At 40.2% G+C, this 18,207-nt stretch overlaps 1 protein-coding gene and 1 long non-coding RNA gene across 2 annotated transcripts in view; one reads left to right on the top strand and one right to left on the bottom strand.

Annotated features, from left to right (window-relative positions):
- The window catches only part of LOC117201346 (uncharacterized), a 30,682-nt gene extending 15,300 nt beyond the window's left edge, over nt 1-15,382 (bottom strand). Inside the window, exons 1-2 of the long non-coding RNA XR_007479437.1 lie at nt 14,471-15,382; nt 13,296-13,364 (exon numbers count right to left, since the gene is read on the bottom strand). This is a non-coding gene — a long non-coding RNA (uncharacterized LOC117201346). The remainder of the gene's footprint in view (nt 1-13,295; nt 13,365-14,470) is intronic.
- The window catches only part of LOC101281825 (probable G-protein coupled receptor 141), a 186,816-nt gene that overhangs the window by 16,331 nt on the left and 152,278 nt on the right, over nt 1-18,207 (top strand). The window lies entirely within an intron of this gene.

Below are 18,207 nucleotides of genomic sequence, written 5' to 3'. Positions count from 1 at the left end.
TTGATGTTTATGCATTTGGTGATAATGCATGTGACTCAACTTTTCTACCTGGATGTTGCCTTAACTACTGATGGAAGTTTGTCAAATGTTTGGGGAACCTACTTTCTTTTTAAACATGCCTAGAAGCTACTGCTATAAGCACATTTTCATAAATCCAGTAGATAAAGCATGTACTACTACTTTTACTCAGACACTTCTCTTATGAATACCTGGGGCATATTGTAAGAGACCTTATTTAGAATATTGTCTTCAGTATTCCAAATTTAGTAGGAAGTTCACAGCGTTTCCTAAATCCCTTTCCTTCTAGCACTAAAAAAAAGGGAAGGAATCATACCTAAGGCCTTCATTCATTTATTCTTAGCTACCAGCAGAATTATTTAAATTACTGCTAAGGATTATTCAACAAAGCCATTCATCTTGTTACCAAAATTATTAGTGAATTGAGAAAGACCATTTTTCTTTAAATGAGGATGGCTAAGATTCCAGTGTTTATCCTAAGCCATTAATAACTTCTTTCTTATCTCCACCTCTTGTTTTGCAAAGGTTGGGAATGCAGACGTTGGAGTTAGAACTTGGGTCTTCATTCTGCCTCTACCACTCACTAGCTCTGTGGTCTGGTGTAATCTCTTAACTCTCTTGGATTCCTCATCTATGAAATGGGATAGTCAGAGTATCTGTCTCATAGGGTTGTTAGGAGTATTGAATAAATTAATATTTTAGTTGGAAAATTATAATTCCCTTTAAGATGTCAGCTCTTGTTAATTTAGCTGTGTAGGATAGTACAGAAATGAACGAAAAAACACTGTAACCAAGCAAGGGCTCATGTGCCCACGGCACAGAAAGCTCAACTCTGACGGCAGGTGTTTGCAGAAAAATCAGGATTTATTGCAGGGCGCCAAGCAAGAGAGTGGGAGACAAGCCTCAGATCCACTCCAACTTGGTCTTTGAGTTAGGGATTTTTTAAAGGGGAAGAACAAAGAGGCTGGGGTACTCATCGTCTCGTGACATTTCTTAGGTGTAGTTTTGGGAGTCAAGATGCCTGCAGTTTAGGGGTCTCTGGTCTGGTGGTTCATGACCAGGGGCACGGCGGGGTGGGTCTGTTAGCTCGTCTTACCCAGGAGAAGCAACCTGAGTCTCAGTACATTAACAGTGTTATCAACACCAGCAGTGTTATTCATCTTACACTGGATGTTTAGCATTCAGTTAGCACAGGATTGCGGTCAGAGTGGATAAGAAAAGGAATAAAATTTTGGATAAAGAAGTTAATCATAAACTTGGCAGGGGAACTCAGTCTCAGGGGAACTTGGTTTCAATACGTGATTAAAAGACTTCTCCCAACCACACCATTTCTTGTAAATATTGCTGTTTGGTCAGTTGATTCTTGCTACTTTTTTTTTTTTTTTTTTTGCGGTACGCGGGCCTTTCACTGTTGTGGCCTCTTCCGTTGCGGAGCACAGGCTCCAGACGCGCAGGCTCAGTGGCCATTGGCTCACGGGCCCAGCCGCTCCGCGGCATGTGGGATCCTCCCAGACCGGGGCACAAACCCGGGTCCCCTGAATCGGCAGGCGGACTCTCAACCACTGCGCCACCAGGGAAGCCCTCTTGCTATATTTTGAGCAGTAGTGAAGAAGAAGTATTATAGTGTGTTCAAAACCTTATGTCCTGTATGTATTATGGAGATAGGTAGAAAGTGACTTCTCTGCTCCCCTTCACAGCATAATTTGTCTTGAAGGCCAACTCCCTCACTGTCTCTCCTTTCTCACTTCCACCCTCTCTACAATCCATGCCAACCTGACTTCTGTTCCCACCACCCCATCAAAACTGCTTTTGACAAAGCGGCCAACCACCTGGGATTTATCAACACAGAAGGACATCTTCTATCCTCCTTCACTCACTCTGCCAGCATCATTCCACACAGCAGGCTGTTTCCTCCTTCTAAAATACTCTCCTTTTGTTTCCCTTCAAGTCACACTCCCCCAACATTACTGGCTTCTCTTTCTTGGACTCCTTTGCTAGTTTTCCCTCTTCCATCTGACCTCTGAATGATTGGTTGCCTCAGGACTTGACCTGGGTCCTATTCCATTTCTTCCAAAATAATCTTTTACTATGCCATAGCCTGAAATACCACTAGATGCGACTATCTCCTAAATTAAATCTCTGAGCCAGACATGTCTCATGAAGTGTGAACTCATAAATCTGCCTACCTACTTGATTGTTCCACTTTCAAACACACTGTGTCTAAAACCTACCCCCAGCCCCGGAAACACACTCCACACCCCACCTTCTTCCCAACCCTGGTAAACAGCACCACTATCCACCCAAAATATGTCTTGTAACAATCCACTTTCACGGTGATCTTTCAAAAATAGAAATGAGGTAATGTCACTTCCCAATTTAAAACTCTTGAGTGGGAACTCATGGCCAATGGAATTAAAACAAAATTCCCTGCTGGCTGCAGGGCCAGCGTTATCGGGGTCCCCCTGCCTGACTTCAACTCATACCACTCTTCTCCACTGGGGGTGATTCTCACCCTCTGCTCCAGGCACACTGGCCTTTTCCTTGAACAGAGCAAGCTTGTGCCTTCCTCAGGGCCTTTGTACATGCTATTCTGTCTGCCTGGAAGGCGCTTACCTGGTTCTCCGCGTGGTGAGCTCCTTCTTATATTTCAGACCTTGGCCTTAGGTTCCCCTCAAGTAGGCCTGCCTTGATCACCTATCAGAATAGACCCTTCCTATCTAAACAGACACTGCACGTATTCATTCTATTTTGGTCACAGCTCTATCAAAACTAATCTTTATCTTATTAGACAAGCTTGGGAGTTACTTGAGGACAGTACCTTGTCACTGTTACTTGCCTGTTCAATGCTGTACCCTGGGGGTCTGGTAGAGGACTTTGCACATGGTCAGCTCTCAGTAAATTGGGTTTATTGAATATTTGTATGTCATAGTGTTCTAAGAAGGGGGCTGGGTGTGAAGGAGACAGGCGCTGCCCTGCTGGAGAAGCATTAGCATAATGACCATACAGTGTGCAATGAAAACTCATAGGGAAAGAAGCTTCATCGAAGAGGTGACATCTGAATTGAGATGAATATAAATATGATGGGGGGAAAGGAAGGGAAAGGAGGCTTGGGCCAAGTGAACAGCATGAGTGAAGGCCTGGAGCTGTGAAAAAGCATGTCATGTTTAAATTATTAGCTCAAGTTTTCTGAAGAAAGTAAAATTAATGCAGTTATATAGAAATTGGGGGAAGAAAAGTCAGGACCTAAATAAAGTCAGATGATGGAAAAAGTTTTAAATGTAAGCAAAAAAAAATGCAATTTTACAACTATGGTACATTTAAGCTACTGGTAATTAAAAGCATATATAGTAACAAACACCACCTGGGTTTTGCAGGTGTGAGTAAACTTTAAAAAAAATTGGAGGAAGGAATAGTTTGAAATTGCCCAAGATGCAACTAAAGAAAGCTGAAGCTGTGAGTTCAATGCCTTTTGTCCAATAATGGGAATGAACATGGTGATGGCAACAACCATGTGGCAGAATAATTTCATTTACATCATTTCATTTCACTTCAATGAAACAATCATATATTCAGGTTCTGGGGTAGGTAGTGGGAATCGGAAAAAAAAAAAAATCTTGGGCCTCCAAGAGACCATAGTCTAATCAAAGACAAAGGCACACAAAGAATTGCCAATCTAGAATTTAAAGAAAAGAAGAACCTTCTATATAACCTCAGTAAATGTTCAAAATAGTTATCTAAAGCAATTCAGATTATTTTTTTCCAAAAATCCAATTGAAGTTTGCACTAAGACCATTTTCTCATAGGCTTTTTAATTGAGTCTGCCCATGAGGGCCGTTCCGATGGTGAATTGCACAGAATAAACAAATGCTGGTCATGGAAACTGGTTGGAAAATGCCAATGAATTTCTTTTCATTTATGTATGAGAGACATCTCTTTTTTAAGAATAAAACATTTTATATTAAAAGTTAATATAAAATTAACTATATTTATTTATTATATAAATATAATATATATATTTATATTATATAAATATATATAATTTGTATTATTATTTTAAACCACTATGGAGAACAGTATGGAGGTTCCTTAAAAAACTACAAATAGAACTACCATATGACCCAGCAATCCCACTACTGGGCATATACCCTGAGAAAACCATAATTCAAAAAGAGTCACGTACCAAAATGTTCATTGCAGCTCTATTTACAATAGCCAGGAGATGGAAAAAACCTAAGTGTCCATCATCAGATGAATGGATAAAGAAGATGTGGCACATATATACAATGGAATATTACTCAGCCATAAAAAGGAACAAAATATTTGTCTTTCTCTTTCTGACTTACTTCACTCTGTATGACAGACTCTAGGTCCATCCACCTACTGAGGTACAAATAATTCAATTTCATTTCTTTTTATGGCTGAGTTGCTTCCATGTCCTGACTATTGTAAAAAGTGCGGCAATGAACATTGTGGTACATGACTCTTTTTGAATTATGGTCTTCTCAGGGTATATGCCCAGGAGTGGGATTGCTGGGTCATTTGGTCGTTCTATTTTTAGTTTTTTAAAGGAACCTCCATACTGTTCTCCATAGTGGCTGTATCAATTTACGTTCCCACCAACAGTGCAAGAGGGTTCCCTTTTCTCCACACCCTCTCCAGCATTTATTGTTTGTAGATTTTTTGATGATGCCCATTCTGACTGGTGTGAGGTGATACCTCATTGTAGTTTTGATTTGCATTTCTCTAATGATTAGTGATGTTGAACATCCTTTCATGTGTTTGTTGGCAATCTGTATATCTTCTTTGGAGAAATGTCTATTTAGGTTTTCTGCCCATTTTTGGATTGGGTTGTTTGTTTTTTTGATATTGAGCTGCTTGTATATTTTGGAGATTAATCCTTTGTCAGTTGCTTCATTCGCAAATATTTTCTCCCATTCTGAGGGTTGTTTTTTCATCTTGTTTATGGTTCCCTTTTCTGTGCAAAAGCTTTTAAGTTTCATTAGATCCCATTTGTTTATTTTTTTTAATTTCCATTTCTCTAGGAGGTGGGTCAAAATGGATCTTCCTGAGATTTATGTTATAGAGTGTTCTGCCTATATTTTCCTCTAAGAGTTTTATAGTGTCTGGCCTTACATTTAGGTCTTTAATCCATTTTGAGTTTTTTAATAGGCATTTTAAAAACTAAAACCAGGATCATATTGTGATACGTTTGCATTTATCTTCCCTGATTTGCAGGTCATGTATTGTGCATTTCATGTTGCTGTTGGTTGTCTTTAACCTTTTTTTTTTAAAATAACATTAAAACCTGTAATCTTCTTACATCAAATCAAGAATGGATAGCAATCTTCTGAGTCCTCATATGATATGTGGGATTTAAAACCTTTTTCCTACTTTAATTGCCCTAATTCTTGGGGTTTTTTTTTTTTTTTTTTAATTCTTGGGTTTTATAACACAATTTTAAGTTTTTGACTTAAATTTTAAGAATTAAGTTATTCTTTTGTCATATATACTTTCTTTTTCAAAAAGTATTTTTGGACTTGTCTGATATTGTAACTAAATTCTCAACAGTTATTTGCACTAAGTGGTTCCTGTCGTTATCAGCTGACTTTTCACACCATAAAATCTAGTCACAGATTAGTGTCACAGAGGCTAACCTGATTTTTATCCTTTGCACATAACCCACTTTTTGGCTTATAGGCTTATATTTTTTTTTTCCTTTCTTGTAGTTCTTGTATATCAAGTATTTTGTGAAGATGTACTAAATTTTCTAGGAATGTGATGAAGGCTACCGAGTCAAATTCCCCAGTTTTTTTGGTCTGGGGAAGTGGTACACATTTCTGTCTGATTCTTGCTCTTGTTCTGTCATTGTGTTTCCTTCCTCAGGTCCACCACACAATTTCTCGGCTGACTCTCTGTTCTCTGTCCTAGATATTTATCATCCTCTTTCTTATCATTTTTTATTTCTTTATTTTCTTTCTGTTTTCCTGAAGAGTTTCTAAATCTTGCCTCCTCTACACTGATTTGATTTTCTGACAGTTTCAGTTTTTTCCCAGTAATTGTTGTGGTTCAGGTTTCTGCTATCATTACATTTTTAGTTTTCTTGAACACCTTCTTTATCTCACCCAGTCCCCTTTTCATCTCAGACTCTTCGATTCCTATTTTTTTCCTGCTTCATTTCCACAAAAGTTATATCTTTCATCCTGTTAAGGTTGACAGTTTTTAACAATTTCCTTTCGTTTCTGAAATAAAGCCATTTCAGAGGCTTATTTTTCGGCATCGGGTCTGACATCCTTTATTCATTGTTAATACATTTTTTCCATGGGCATATTTTGCTTCTGTTTTTGCTTTGCTTGTCTATCCATCCCAGAGAACGATAAATCTATATACCCTCTCTTGGGTTCCAGCAACCAGGGTGTAAACAGTTCAAGAAGAAAGCAAGCTCTTCTTACCGTTCGGCAAACTGGTATTCATTGAATGAGCCACTGATAATATTTTTCAATTCAACTCCATCAGCCTTAGTGCTAGAGAGAATTCTTTCCAAACTCCAGTAATATGCTGTAGGAAATCTTAATTTTTAGTGTGGTTGAACATTCCCCCTTCTTTTGACATCTTCATCTGTATTTTATTTTTGGAAGTTAAGAGCCACTTGGGGCCAATAACCTGATGTCATTTTTTTTTTCACTCCAGCAAAGTAATTTCCTGCAGACCCGTTTCTCCAAGGCTCTGAACTTCTATTGACTGATAAGAGCTTCTACTATTGATGTACTAGGCTGGATTTTCACCTTGCGATGGAGAGAAAATCTCCCTGTTCTCATCAACAGTTCCTAAACCATCCTTTTCCTTCATATTGTGATAAGTTAACCGTCAATAATGCAATATAAAGCACCCTTCTCCTGAAGCATTTTTCTTAGTATTCAGAGAGGGCAAATCCCCAGGGTAAGGATGAGGATGGTTCCCAAGAAACAGAAGCAGTTTATTCGCATTCACTGTGGGACCCTTTTTGGTTTTGAATTTATAGGGAGCCTGACCTTCCAAAAACTGGAGTTCTGTGCTATGATGGAAGTCACCAAGTGAAATGCTTTACTAGTCTCGTAAACTCAATCTATGCAAGTGCCTCTTGTATGAACCTTGTCTTTTATTTTCTGTGTTCTGATGCTTTCATTTCTAGGGCCTTGCTGACCTTGGAGGGACTACCCCTCCTGGGGCTAGCCGATTCCTAGAGATAGTGAACAACTGGACAGTTAGCACGCCTTTCAAATGCAAAGCAACCAATCCGGAGCCCTTATCCCCAGTCACTGCCTTTATCCAGCTTTCACATTCTGGGCCAGTGTCCACTTGCCCTAATCTCCACAGGGTCAGGTACTAGAAAACTGACAGACTAGGAACAGACTCTGTGCCCCAGAGCCCATTGAAATGGTCCAAATTAGCCAATCCTAAGTCCGTGTACCATGCCAGACCCATTCCTTCCTTCAGAAATCATAATAAAGGCTCTTGCTCACAATTTTCCCCTCTCGCTCTGCCTCCTGACCAACCCTGGTGCTTCCCTATGTAGCCCTCCATGATGTAGTATGCCCCTCTTCTTGGCATCTGTGAGTATAACAAACTATCTTTACAGTGGCAGTTGTCTTCTGATCTGGAGGCCTTACCATACTTAAAGCATAATAAAACCTATATTTGAAAGCACCTTTAAATGACAGAATTAAAACTATTTTAGGGGCTTCCCTGGTGGCGCAGTGGTTGAGAGTCCGCCTGCCGATGCAGGGGACACGGGTTGGTGCCCCAGTCCGGGAGGATCCCACATGCCGCGGAGTGGCTGGGCCCGTGAGCCATGGCCGCTGAGCCTGCGCGTCCGGAGCCTGTGCTCCGCAACGGGAGAGGCCACAACAATGAGAGGCCCGCGTACCGCAAAAAGGAAAAAAACACAAAACTATTTTAGCCTCCTACTTTATGTTTATTCCTCAAAGCTGAGGAAGTCAAGGAATAATTTAGAGATAAGAGTCATAGGAGTTGGGACAGGGAGAAAAGAGAAAGAAAGAAGGCCCCAGAGCTACCTTTAACGTCATGTGGACTTCAATCTCCAATCAGTACTCATGACATTGGTGCCCTTTCCTAAAATAAGTAGGTTCTAGAATCAACACCAGGAGGTTAGTGAGTCTTCCCCACCTTGTCTGGATAGCGGGAGGCAGGTAGTGTAAGTGTGCAGATGGCGGTGCCCACACTGGCAGGTGGAGAGGTGTGTGCAAAGCACACTACCGTGCGGGTTGGTCTCCCTAGTGCTTTCCGCTCACCATGTTTCCCCCACACTTCGTTCAGTTCACCTCTCTTTAGTCTCTAACTTTTCTATTCTGACTTTAAACACAGTATTTCTTTTGTTCCCACTGAATTCTTTATTTTTTTACAAATTGAATTCTCCCAAGAGCTTCAATTAATACATGGCTTTAAGAAGTAATTATTTTGTTTTTGCTGTCAGCAGCACTGACAGGGAGCCCAGCTCTGCTCTGGCAAATGAGCAGACTTGCTAGCACTGGCTTCCGGTGGGCAGGGAGAGGATGCAGGGCTGATTCCTTGAAGGTCACGAATAAACAAAATTCCTTTTTATTTTAATTCCTTTGCTGTTAAATGGACTATTCTTTCTTTCATCAAGCTCCTGCTTTTATTCCTCTAAGTTCTTGGTGAATTTCATGATTAAATTCTTTATGAAATTATTTATCCATCAATTATTAAAGAATCCCATGCCTAAATTCTCTTCAAAAACTAAAGTGCAAGTGTGATTAGAAGCCAATTGAGGTCCTACTGATTTTTTAAAAACTAATTACATACAAACATTTAAACAGTGAATATTAATTGAGTGTTTACTCTATGGCCAGGCACTGTTCTACGTACTGGGTACACATCAGTGAACAAAATAGAATTCTTTCTATCATCATTTAAATTTAAGATAATTTCACCATAGTGTTGGCACATAGAAGCAATATTGCCAAAAATATAGAGATAAAAATCTAAATATCCAATTTTTTTCTAGGTTGCTCTGAAAAGATTGACTTATTCTAATGCTTTGACCTCCCAGGTGGAGTACGGCAAAAGAGCACTTGTCCAAGTTATGGCTGGGAGAGACTCAGATCCCTGAGTCAGGGTGGAAGGCATAAGGTTTTTCCATTGGTTCTGCCAAAGCTGGTTTCTTCCCTACAAATATTGAACACCACTAATGAGTTAGTGCAGTTGCCATACATACTCTGGTAATGGGTGGGTTGTCTGTCTGAGGGTTCATTGTTCTGAGTCCCCATGGGTATTTTAGTGGGAAGCTGGGTGAGGCCAAGTCAGAAACTGCTAGTTAGATTCCACATGAAACCAGCAATGGCTGGTTTTGGTAGTTAGATTTTCAAAAGCCTGTTTATTCTGCAAACAGCAGGTAGTCCATTAATATTAGAAACCCCATAGTCTAAAGCTACATGATGAAAATCTAGCTTTATCTCTGACCTAAGACGATCGTTTTTTAAGAGCCAGAAAATCTTCTTGGTATGTATTTGTGTTGGAAGGATTAGGGAGAATCATGTTTCCTGAAGGAAACATCAAGGTGTTAGGGCATTTTGTTTTTATTAGTAGCTGGTCAAAAGTGACTAGAAAGATAGGCTGTCTCTCATGGTTGGAAGTGTTAGTATTGTCTAGCCAAAAAAACTAAGTCAAGGATGAGGGAAGGGCAGGAACTCCTGACCTGAAGCATGGCAGATACTTGCATTGTGCCAGGCACAGAGGTGATGCTTTGTGAGTGAATAAATGTTGACTTGTTCTTGAGAGTATGCAAAATGCCTCCAGGACCCTCCCAGAAATATTTTGGGTGAGGCTCCTTCGTAGGAAGCAGGTCTTCTGCGAGCTGGTGAGGTTTCCTCTGTGAGTGATATCAGGACCTGAATGCGATCTATTTTTTGCCAAAAACCTTGTGAGGATGCTTCTGTGAATTAATAGGGTCTAGATCCCTAGGTTTCAATACTTGTTTTAGCCAAAAATCTGCTAAATCTCTTCTTTAAGCAGAAACTCTGTATTTAGAACAGGTAGAAGCAGAGATTCTCTGGGGGAGGCCCTGAAGCATATCCTCCTGGGCTCTCTCCCCACAGTAACCTCCACAGGGCACAGTTTGAAAATACTGGCCTAGAGATCCATTCTGGGCTAATTAGATTCCCTGAACAGGCTGAAGTATATTTAATCTTTGCCCTTACTATCCCTGATTCAGGAGTTAAGATTTGGTCATTTGATCTCATTCTCGAGATTCACTGATTTCCTAATCAAATTCTGGGAAATTACTCAACAAAAATACGATCAGGTTTAGGCTCCAGAGGTTGAACACTGTGACGAATGCCACCTGGTAGTCGGCCATGTGACACCAACTTCGCTTTGAGGCTTCCAATTTTCAAGACAAATGTATGGAGGATCAAAGTTCTGCTGGAGGAAGAAAATCTCACATATGTAAGAGCCCAACATTGAAATTCACATCATGGTGCATGAGCCTTAGGGGATGGATTAGAGGTTGGGATGGGGTTTCATGTGAGCATTTTCTTTTCATTTTGTTCTATCATCTAATTCACTAACAATTTCATTGATACGGTTTTATTTGATAGTTTGAGCTTCTAACAGAGTCCAAGATCATGCTGATTGCTTCATTTTTCCTTTTTCTTCTCTCTTTCTTCTTTTTTTTTTCTTTTGCAAAGTGTTATTGAAATAATAATTCACATACATTACCCATTTAAAGTACGCAATTCAGTGGGTTTTGGTATAGTCACAGAGTTGTGCAACCACCATAATAGTCAATTCTGGAACATTTTTCATCACTTCAAAAGGGAACCCCACATCTTTTTAGCTGTCACGATTATATTCTCCACAGACCTAAGCAAACACTACTCAACTCTCTATCTCTAGGAATTTGCCTATGTAGACATTTTATATAAATGGAATCATATGACATGTGGTCTTTTGTGACTGGCTGCTTTTACTTAGCACAATGTTTTCAAGGTTTATCCACGATATAGCATGAAATCACTACTTCATTCCTTTTTATGGCTGATTAATATCCCATTGTATGGATAACCACATTTTGTTTGTCCATTCATCAGTTGATGAATATTTGGGTTGTTTCTACATTTTGGCTATTATCAGTAATGCTACTATTAGTATTTGTGTACAAATTATTGTGTGGACATGTGTTTTCATTTATCTCGAGTATATATCTGGAGTGGAATTACTGAGTCAAATGTCAATTCTATGTTTAACTGTCTGGGGAACTACTAAACTGTTTTCCAAAGTAGCTGCACCATTTTACATTCCCACTAGCAGTGCATGAGGGTTGCATTTTCTCTGTATCCTCACCCACACTTATTATTACCTGACTTTTGAGTTACAGGCATATCTCATTTTATTGTGCTTTACAGAGAGTGCATTTTTAAACATTGAAAGTTTGTGGCAACCCTGAGTTGTCAGATGATTAGCAATGAAGTATTTTTGTTTGTTTGTTTGTTTTTGCGGTACGCGGGCCTCTCACTGTTGCGGCCTCTCCCGTTGCGGAGCACAGGCTCCGGACACGCAGGCTCAGCGGCCATGGCTCACAGGCCCAGCCGCTCCGCGGCATGTGGGATCTTCCCAGACCGGGGCACGAACCCGTGTCCCCTGCATCGGCAGGCGGACTCTCAACCACTGCACCACCAGGGAAGCCCCACAATGAAGTATTTTTAAATTAAGGTGTGTACATCGTTTTTTAGACATAATGCTATTGCACACTTAATAGACTACAGTGTAGTGTCAACATAACTTTTACATGTACTGGGAAATCAAAAAAATTGTGTGACTCCCTTTATTGAGCTAATCACTTTATCTCAGTGGTCTGGAGTCAAACCTGCAATATCTCCAAGGTATGCCTTTATTGCCATTCTAGTGAATGTGAAGTGGTATCTCACTCTGGTTTTGATTTGCATTTCCCTAATGACTAGTGATGTTGGGCATCTTTTCATGTGCATACTGGCCATTTGTTTATCTTCTCTGGAGAAATGTCTATTCAGATGCTTTGCCAATTTTTATTATTGTTAAGTTTTTTTAGAAGATGGAGTAGGAGTTTATTAATTAATTTATTTTTGCTGTGTTGGGTCTTCATTTCTGTGTGAGGGCTTTCTCTAGTTGTGGCAAGCGGGGGCCACTCTTCATCGTAGTGCATGGGCCTCTCACTATCGCGGCCCCTCTTGTTGCGGAGCACAGGCTTCAGACGCACAGGCTCAGTAGTTGTGGCTCACGGGCCTAGTTGCTCCGTGGCATGTGGGATCCTCCCAGACCAGGTCTCGAACCCGTGTCCCCTGCATTAGCAGGCAGATCCTCAACCACTGCACCACCAGGGAAACCCCAGATGCTTTGCCAATTTTTAATTGGGTTACTTGTTATTACTGAGTTATAAGGGTTCTTTGTATATTCTAGATGCAAGGCCCTTATCAGATACATGATTTGCAAATATTTCCTCCCATTCTGTGAGTTGTCTTTTCTCTTTCTTGATAGTGTCTTTTGAAAGTACCTAATTAATTTCAAAGAAGCCCGACATATCTATTTTTTCTTGTTACCTTGCTTATGTTTTGGGGTCATATCTAAGAATCCATTGTCCAACCCAAGGTCACAGAGATTTACCCTTATGTTTCCTTGTGTGAGTTTTATAGTTTTGGCTCTTACATTTAATCCTTTGATCCATTTGGAATTAATTTTTGTATATGGTTCTTGTTTTGTTATTTCTTTCTTCTTTCACTTTTAGGTCTTCAGAGATGCAAAATTCTAATTTGTTTAAGGCAAATTGGCTGAGTAATATGTGGAAGTATTAATAAATTGGTTATTAGTGTGCTGAAGGGGGAAACTTAGGCAATGGGGTTAGTTGGTTTTGAATTTGTATGATATATTGTGTGATCTACACATCTAAAGCTTCCTGGATAAAATTGTGGTCAAATGATATTCAGAATTTCATCTTCACTTCCTCCTTGCAAATGAACACTTCTTCCATTTTACTTATTAATATTCATACCCTGTTTCCATTCTTGCTATACAAGCCATTCTGAACCATGCTGCTTACATAACCCAGCTTTTGTTTCTCATTAAAAAAAAAAATCTCTTTTCTCCATAGGCATACTGTTTCACACACACACACACACACACACACACACACACACACACACAGATACACACACTGCTACCTCTTCCCAATATGCTCATGTGTTTGCTGGCACAGATGTCCCTGCAATTCCCCTCTTCTTGTCACTCACCTTTCAAGTTATATACGCATCTGAGGTTTCTCTGTAATTTTTACAGTCACGGTTCAGCATGGGGGCAATCTGGATGATAAGAAAAAAAATCACAATGGAAAGGAAGGGCAAGATAACACACTAGAGTATTTAGTCATTCCTTTGTGTTTTAGTGTAGAAATGTAGGATTTAACCACGGAGTAAGCATAATGCGTAATTATCACATTGGGATGCTAAACACAGGCGCTGCATTCACTCTGTGCATAGAGTAAAATCTGGTTCATGGAAAAATGCAAAACCTGCATTTTTCCAACAAAATAAATGAGTGGGGGTGGAAGGAGACTGGCATTCTGATGATTTTTTCAGAATACTAATGCCTACCAGAGGCGGTGGCAGGGTTGGCGGGTCTCGACTGCATTATGCCGACAGAAAAGTGAGGGTATCGCCTCCCTCTTTAGATGTCTCTCTTTTTTTTTTAGAAGATGTTGGGGGTAGGAGTTTATTAATTAATTAATTTATTTTTGCTGTGTTGGGTCTTCGTTTCTGTGTGACAGCTTTCTCTAGTTGTGGCAAGCGGGGGCCACTTTTCATCGCGGTACGTGGGCCTCTCACTATCGTGGCCTCTCTTGTTGCGGAGCACAGGCTTCAGACGCGCAGGCTCAGTAGTTGTGGCTCACGGGCCTAGTTGCTCCGTGGCATGTGGGATCCTCCCAGACCAGGGCTCGAACCCATGTCCCCTGCATTAGTAGGCAGATTCTCAACCACTGCGCTACCAGGGAAGCCCTAGATGTTTCTTATGGCAGCAGCCCAACAGGTACTTTTGACCAACCAACAAGTAATTCTTTTGTATCTCTATGGAGGAAAGCATTGTCCAAGTGCTCAACAAGAACCCAGCCAGGAAGACTAAAGCAATACTCATGAAGTAATTGGAGGACAATTCAGCATCAGATTTTGTGATCCTGAATATGAGGGCTGAAGGAGTACAGAAGAGGGAGGTCAGTGAGCCTTAGAGGTGGGAGTAGTGGGGTGTCGAGTAGCTTTCATGGAGAATGTGGGCTGGGATTGGGTTATGAAAAATGAAAACAATTTTTAAAAGTAAAAGGGAAAAAAGACAGGGTACGCCACATGCAAGAAAAGGACAGAAACTCAGCCTTACGGTGGACCAGGCACTGGGCAGAGCCTTGTTACGATCTCACTTGGAATGCTGAACAATTCTGAAAGTGGGTGTAATTTCCTCTTCGAGTTTAATGACTTGATCCTGGTCACACAGCTTCTAAGCAGTAACATGGTGTTTGAATCAAGAGTCCTGAGTCTTCCCCAGCAACACACCTTGTAGCTGCTGTTCTACAACCACAGAGACTGGAGTTATGATCAATGGTCTCTGGATCAGCTCTAATTCCTCCCTACCGCTCTCTCTCTGACCTACCAGACAACAAAGAGATTGATAATCACTGTTTCAGGTCATGAGTTCCCAATTTGCTGATCCTTAGAATTATTTTAGTAGTTAAAAAGAAAAAAAAAAAGCAGTGACCTGTTTCTAAACCCCCCTCCAGACCTAATGAAACCAACTATCCAGAGATAAGATGCTTGAGTCTTTTCCAGTTGTACTCCATCACCTCATAAGTACCTTGGATAAAGTAGGCATCAATAAATGGCTATCAAATGAATGAATAATTAATGCCTTAGCTAAATCACTGTTTTATCTACTAATTTGATGATTTTGAGTTCCTTGTTGCCTTGGTTTATTTCTTCTGTGTTACACCATGGTCATTCTTTTGTGGAAACATCTGTTTCTGAGTGATGAAAATGAGGACTTACAGGGTTTTTCCAGTCTGGAGTCCATTGTGAACGCAAAATACATTTTTAAAAATTGAAATACGGGGCTTCCCTGGTGGCGCAGTGGTTGAGAGTCCGCCTGCCGATGCAGGGGACGCGGGTTCGTGCCCCGGTCTGGGAAGATCCCACATGCCGCGGAGCGGCTGGGCCCGTGAGTCATGGCCGCTGAGTCTGCGCGTCCGGAGCCTGTGCTCCGCAATGGGAGAGGCCACAGCAGTGAGAGGCCCGCGTACCGCAAAAAAAAAAAAAAAAAAAAAAAAAAAAATTGAAATACAATTGACATACGGTATCATATTAGTTTCAGGTGTACATCATAGTGATTCGATATTTATATACATTTCGACATGGTCATCACAATAAGTCTAGCTACCATCTGTCCCAAAGTACATTTGACCAGGACTTAGAGAAAGGCAGATGCATATCTCTAGAACTGAGTGAAAACACACCCCAACTTTCCTCTCCTTGTTACCCTGGCTGTCTTTTCATCCTAATCTAAAAAACCACTGTGTTAAGACCAGCCTTGACTGTTTCTCTTTTCCCAGAGTTAAACATCAGGGTTTTTTTGTTTTTTGTGTGTGTGTGTGTTTTTTTTTAACCCTCTTTACAATTGTTGTGCTATGGAATAGAAGAGTGATTGATAGACTCTTGCTGATTTTCCTAAACTGGCCCAAATCACCTCTGGTAGTTGAGTTTCATCGAGGGGAGGAAGATGGAGACAGGCAAGTAAACTTACTTGGTCTTTATTAATTCCATTTGTAATCTGATTTCTGTCAAGTTCTAGATGTTTGGGGTTGGATTGTGTTCATCAGGATGATTAAAACATTGCTTGATTTGGTTCCAAATTGAAGTGCTTGATAAAGTGGTCCTGTGATTTGCCCATCGCTTTCTTCCATCCACTTCAGCATGCTGCCAAGGCTTTTGCACTGTATCATCACCTTCTCCTATAGACAAGTGATTGGAGACATGTGACACCATGATTAGAAATACTGGAGTTCTCCAAGTTTGAGTGCTTCAGTCTTAGCCATAATAATTAGCGCAATAAAAACAGGAAAAGTCTAATTGAGATTCACCCCTCTTTAGCATCCAATGGATCTGAGATGATATTTCAGCCTTGCTTCCTTTTCCCTTCTGCATTTATTATTCCATTATTATAAAATGTCACTTTGCCTATAAAATATTTTGCCTTGCTGTCAAGTTTTATTTGGTGCAGCTTTTAAGTCAGGAGCATTTGTAGCTGATCGCTCCAGTCTGTGCCAAAGGAATTTTCCGAGCTATAGTGTTTGTTAGTTTTGTAAATACACACACCGTTTTTAAGGTAGTTTGGAAACAAACATTCGCTTAAAAAAAGTCATACTTAAGCAAAAGACACACATTCACAATTTTTCTTGGGTCTGAAGGGAACATCCTCTATCATATAAACTGAACTTTAAAAATTGCTTTTAGAATTGATTTGGGTGGAAGAAAAGGGCCAACGATCTATGCCATTCGTGGGACAGTTAGTCACCAGGGAGAATAGCAAACTGTTTGGAACAAAAAGGAAAGAGTTCCTTAAAAGCTTTAACACGCATGAGATGATTCAGTTTTGCCACGTTATCCTGGTCTGCTCCATTTTCCCACCCACCATTTCAATTTCAGTGACCTTTTCCTTATCATCCATCTTTGAAAACTGTCATCCAAATTTCCAGCTGCTTCTCCAGCATGTAAAACCCGAGCCAGCCTGGTGGAAGCTCCAACTGTTGCCCTTTCCTCCTACTGCTTCTTCCTACATAGAAACTCTTCATTAAATTAATTCTCTCCTTATAGTTTGATGAGCAGCAGCTTGTTAGCAGGAGCACATCCTTAGTCTTTGAAAAGGAAACAAATTAAAATACTGACTGTTTTGAGATGAGAAACCATTTTTGTAGGAAAAAAATCCAATAAGAGCTCTGGTTAATTGATGCACTCAGTATGTTTTAGTTCATGCTTATGAGATTTGCATGACCACACAAATTTAGTGTTCTGTCTTCAGTCTACCAGATTGCTTTTCCCATAAAATAAGCCTTCTTTATTGCTGGTGTTTGCAGTGCATCCCTTCCAGGCATAGTAATAGACATGAATTATTTTTGAAGAAAGCCAACGATTCCCATGTAAATCCAGTTTTCAAGTGTTTTGTCAATAGACAAGATAGCTTACTATTACCTCTAAGGACATCAGCACTTTTGATAAAAGTGTAACAAGTTAATAGATTTTCCTTTTTTTCAGGGAAAGAGCTTTGCTTTGATGAGGTTTTGTCTTTGCTAAATTCATCGTGGATGGAATACTACCTTTATCACAGCTCTGGACATGCTGCTTAGACCACCCTTTAGAATGTGTCACAATGACCACAGTCAGCTTTCAGTAAAGACAACAGATGAGGACCAATGACTTATGACCAGTACCACTCTGATCTGTGTGTAGTTACAGACTGTCTCCATTTCAGACTCCCTTGCTGTCAACCAGCTTGCATTAGAGATCATTCACTATGATTGAATATCTATATGTAAAGTTGCAACATTACTAACGCAAAGGAAAGAACCAATGGAGAAGAAAAACCCCAAATCAGATTTTACATTTTTGATTGATTTACAATGTAATTGGAGGCCTTATGATGGAGCCCCAGTCAACTTCTCACTGAAAAGTGAGGATTTGGGCACAGAAAGCATCTCACTTGATCATTACCAATGCCCAGGTGTGAGAACTGATAGATGTCAGAAGGGAAAAGGGAAGAAATGTGGTGCCAGCTGAAGGAAGGAAGAAAAGCTATGGGAGGAATTTAATGTCACAAAAAATAAGCCACGTGGAGAATGGTGGGCCGTCACACGTGCTCTATGACCTGTTCTCTTTTTTTTTTAGCTTACTGAAATTTTATTTATTTATTTTGGTTATATGTTTCTTATTTTTATTAATTTTTATTGGAGTATAGTTACTTTACAATGTCGTATTAGCCTCCACTGCATAACAAAATGAATCAGCCATACGCATACAGATATCCCCTCCCTTTTGAACTTCCCTCCTATTTAGGTTACCACAGTACATTAGGTAGAGTTCCCTGTGCTATACAGTATGTTCCCATCAGTTG

This window comes from Orcinus orca, chromosome 9 (genome assembly GCF_937001465.1).
Source record: "Orcinus orca chromosome 9, mOrcOrc1.1, whole genome shotgun sequence".
Taxonomy (NCBI): domain Eukaryota; kingdom Metazoa; phylum Chordata; class Mammalia; order Artiodactyla; family Delphinidae; genus Orcinus; species Orcinus orca.
This window is presented reverse-complemented; position numbering and strand designations above follow the sequence as displayed.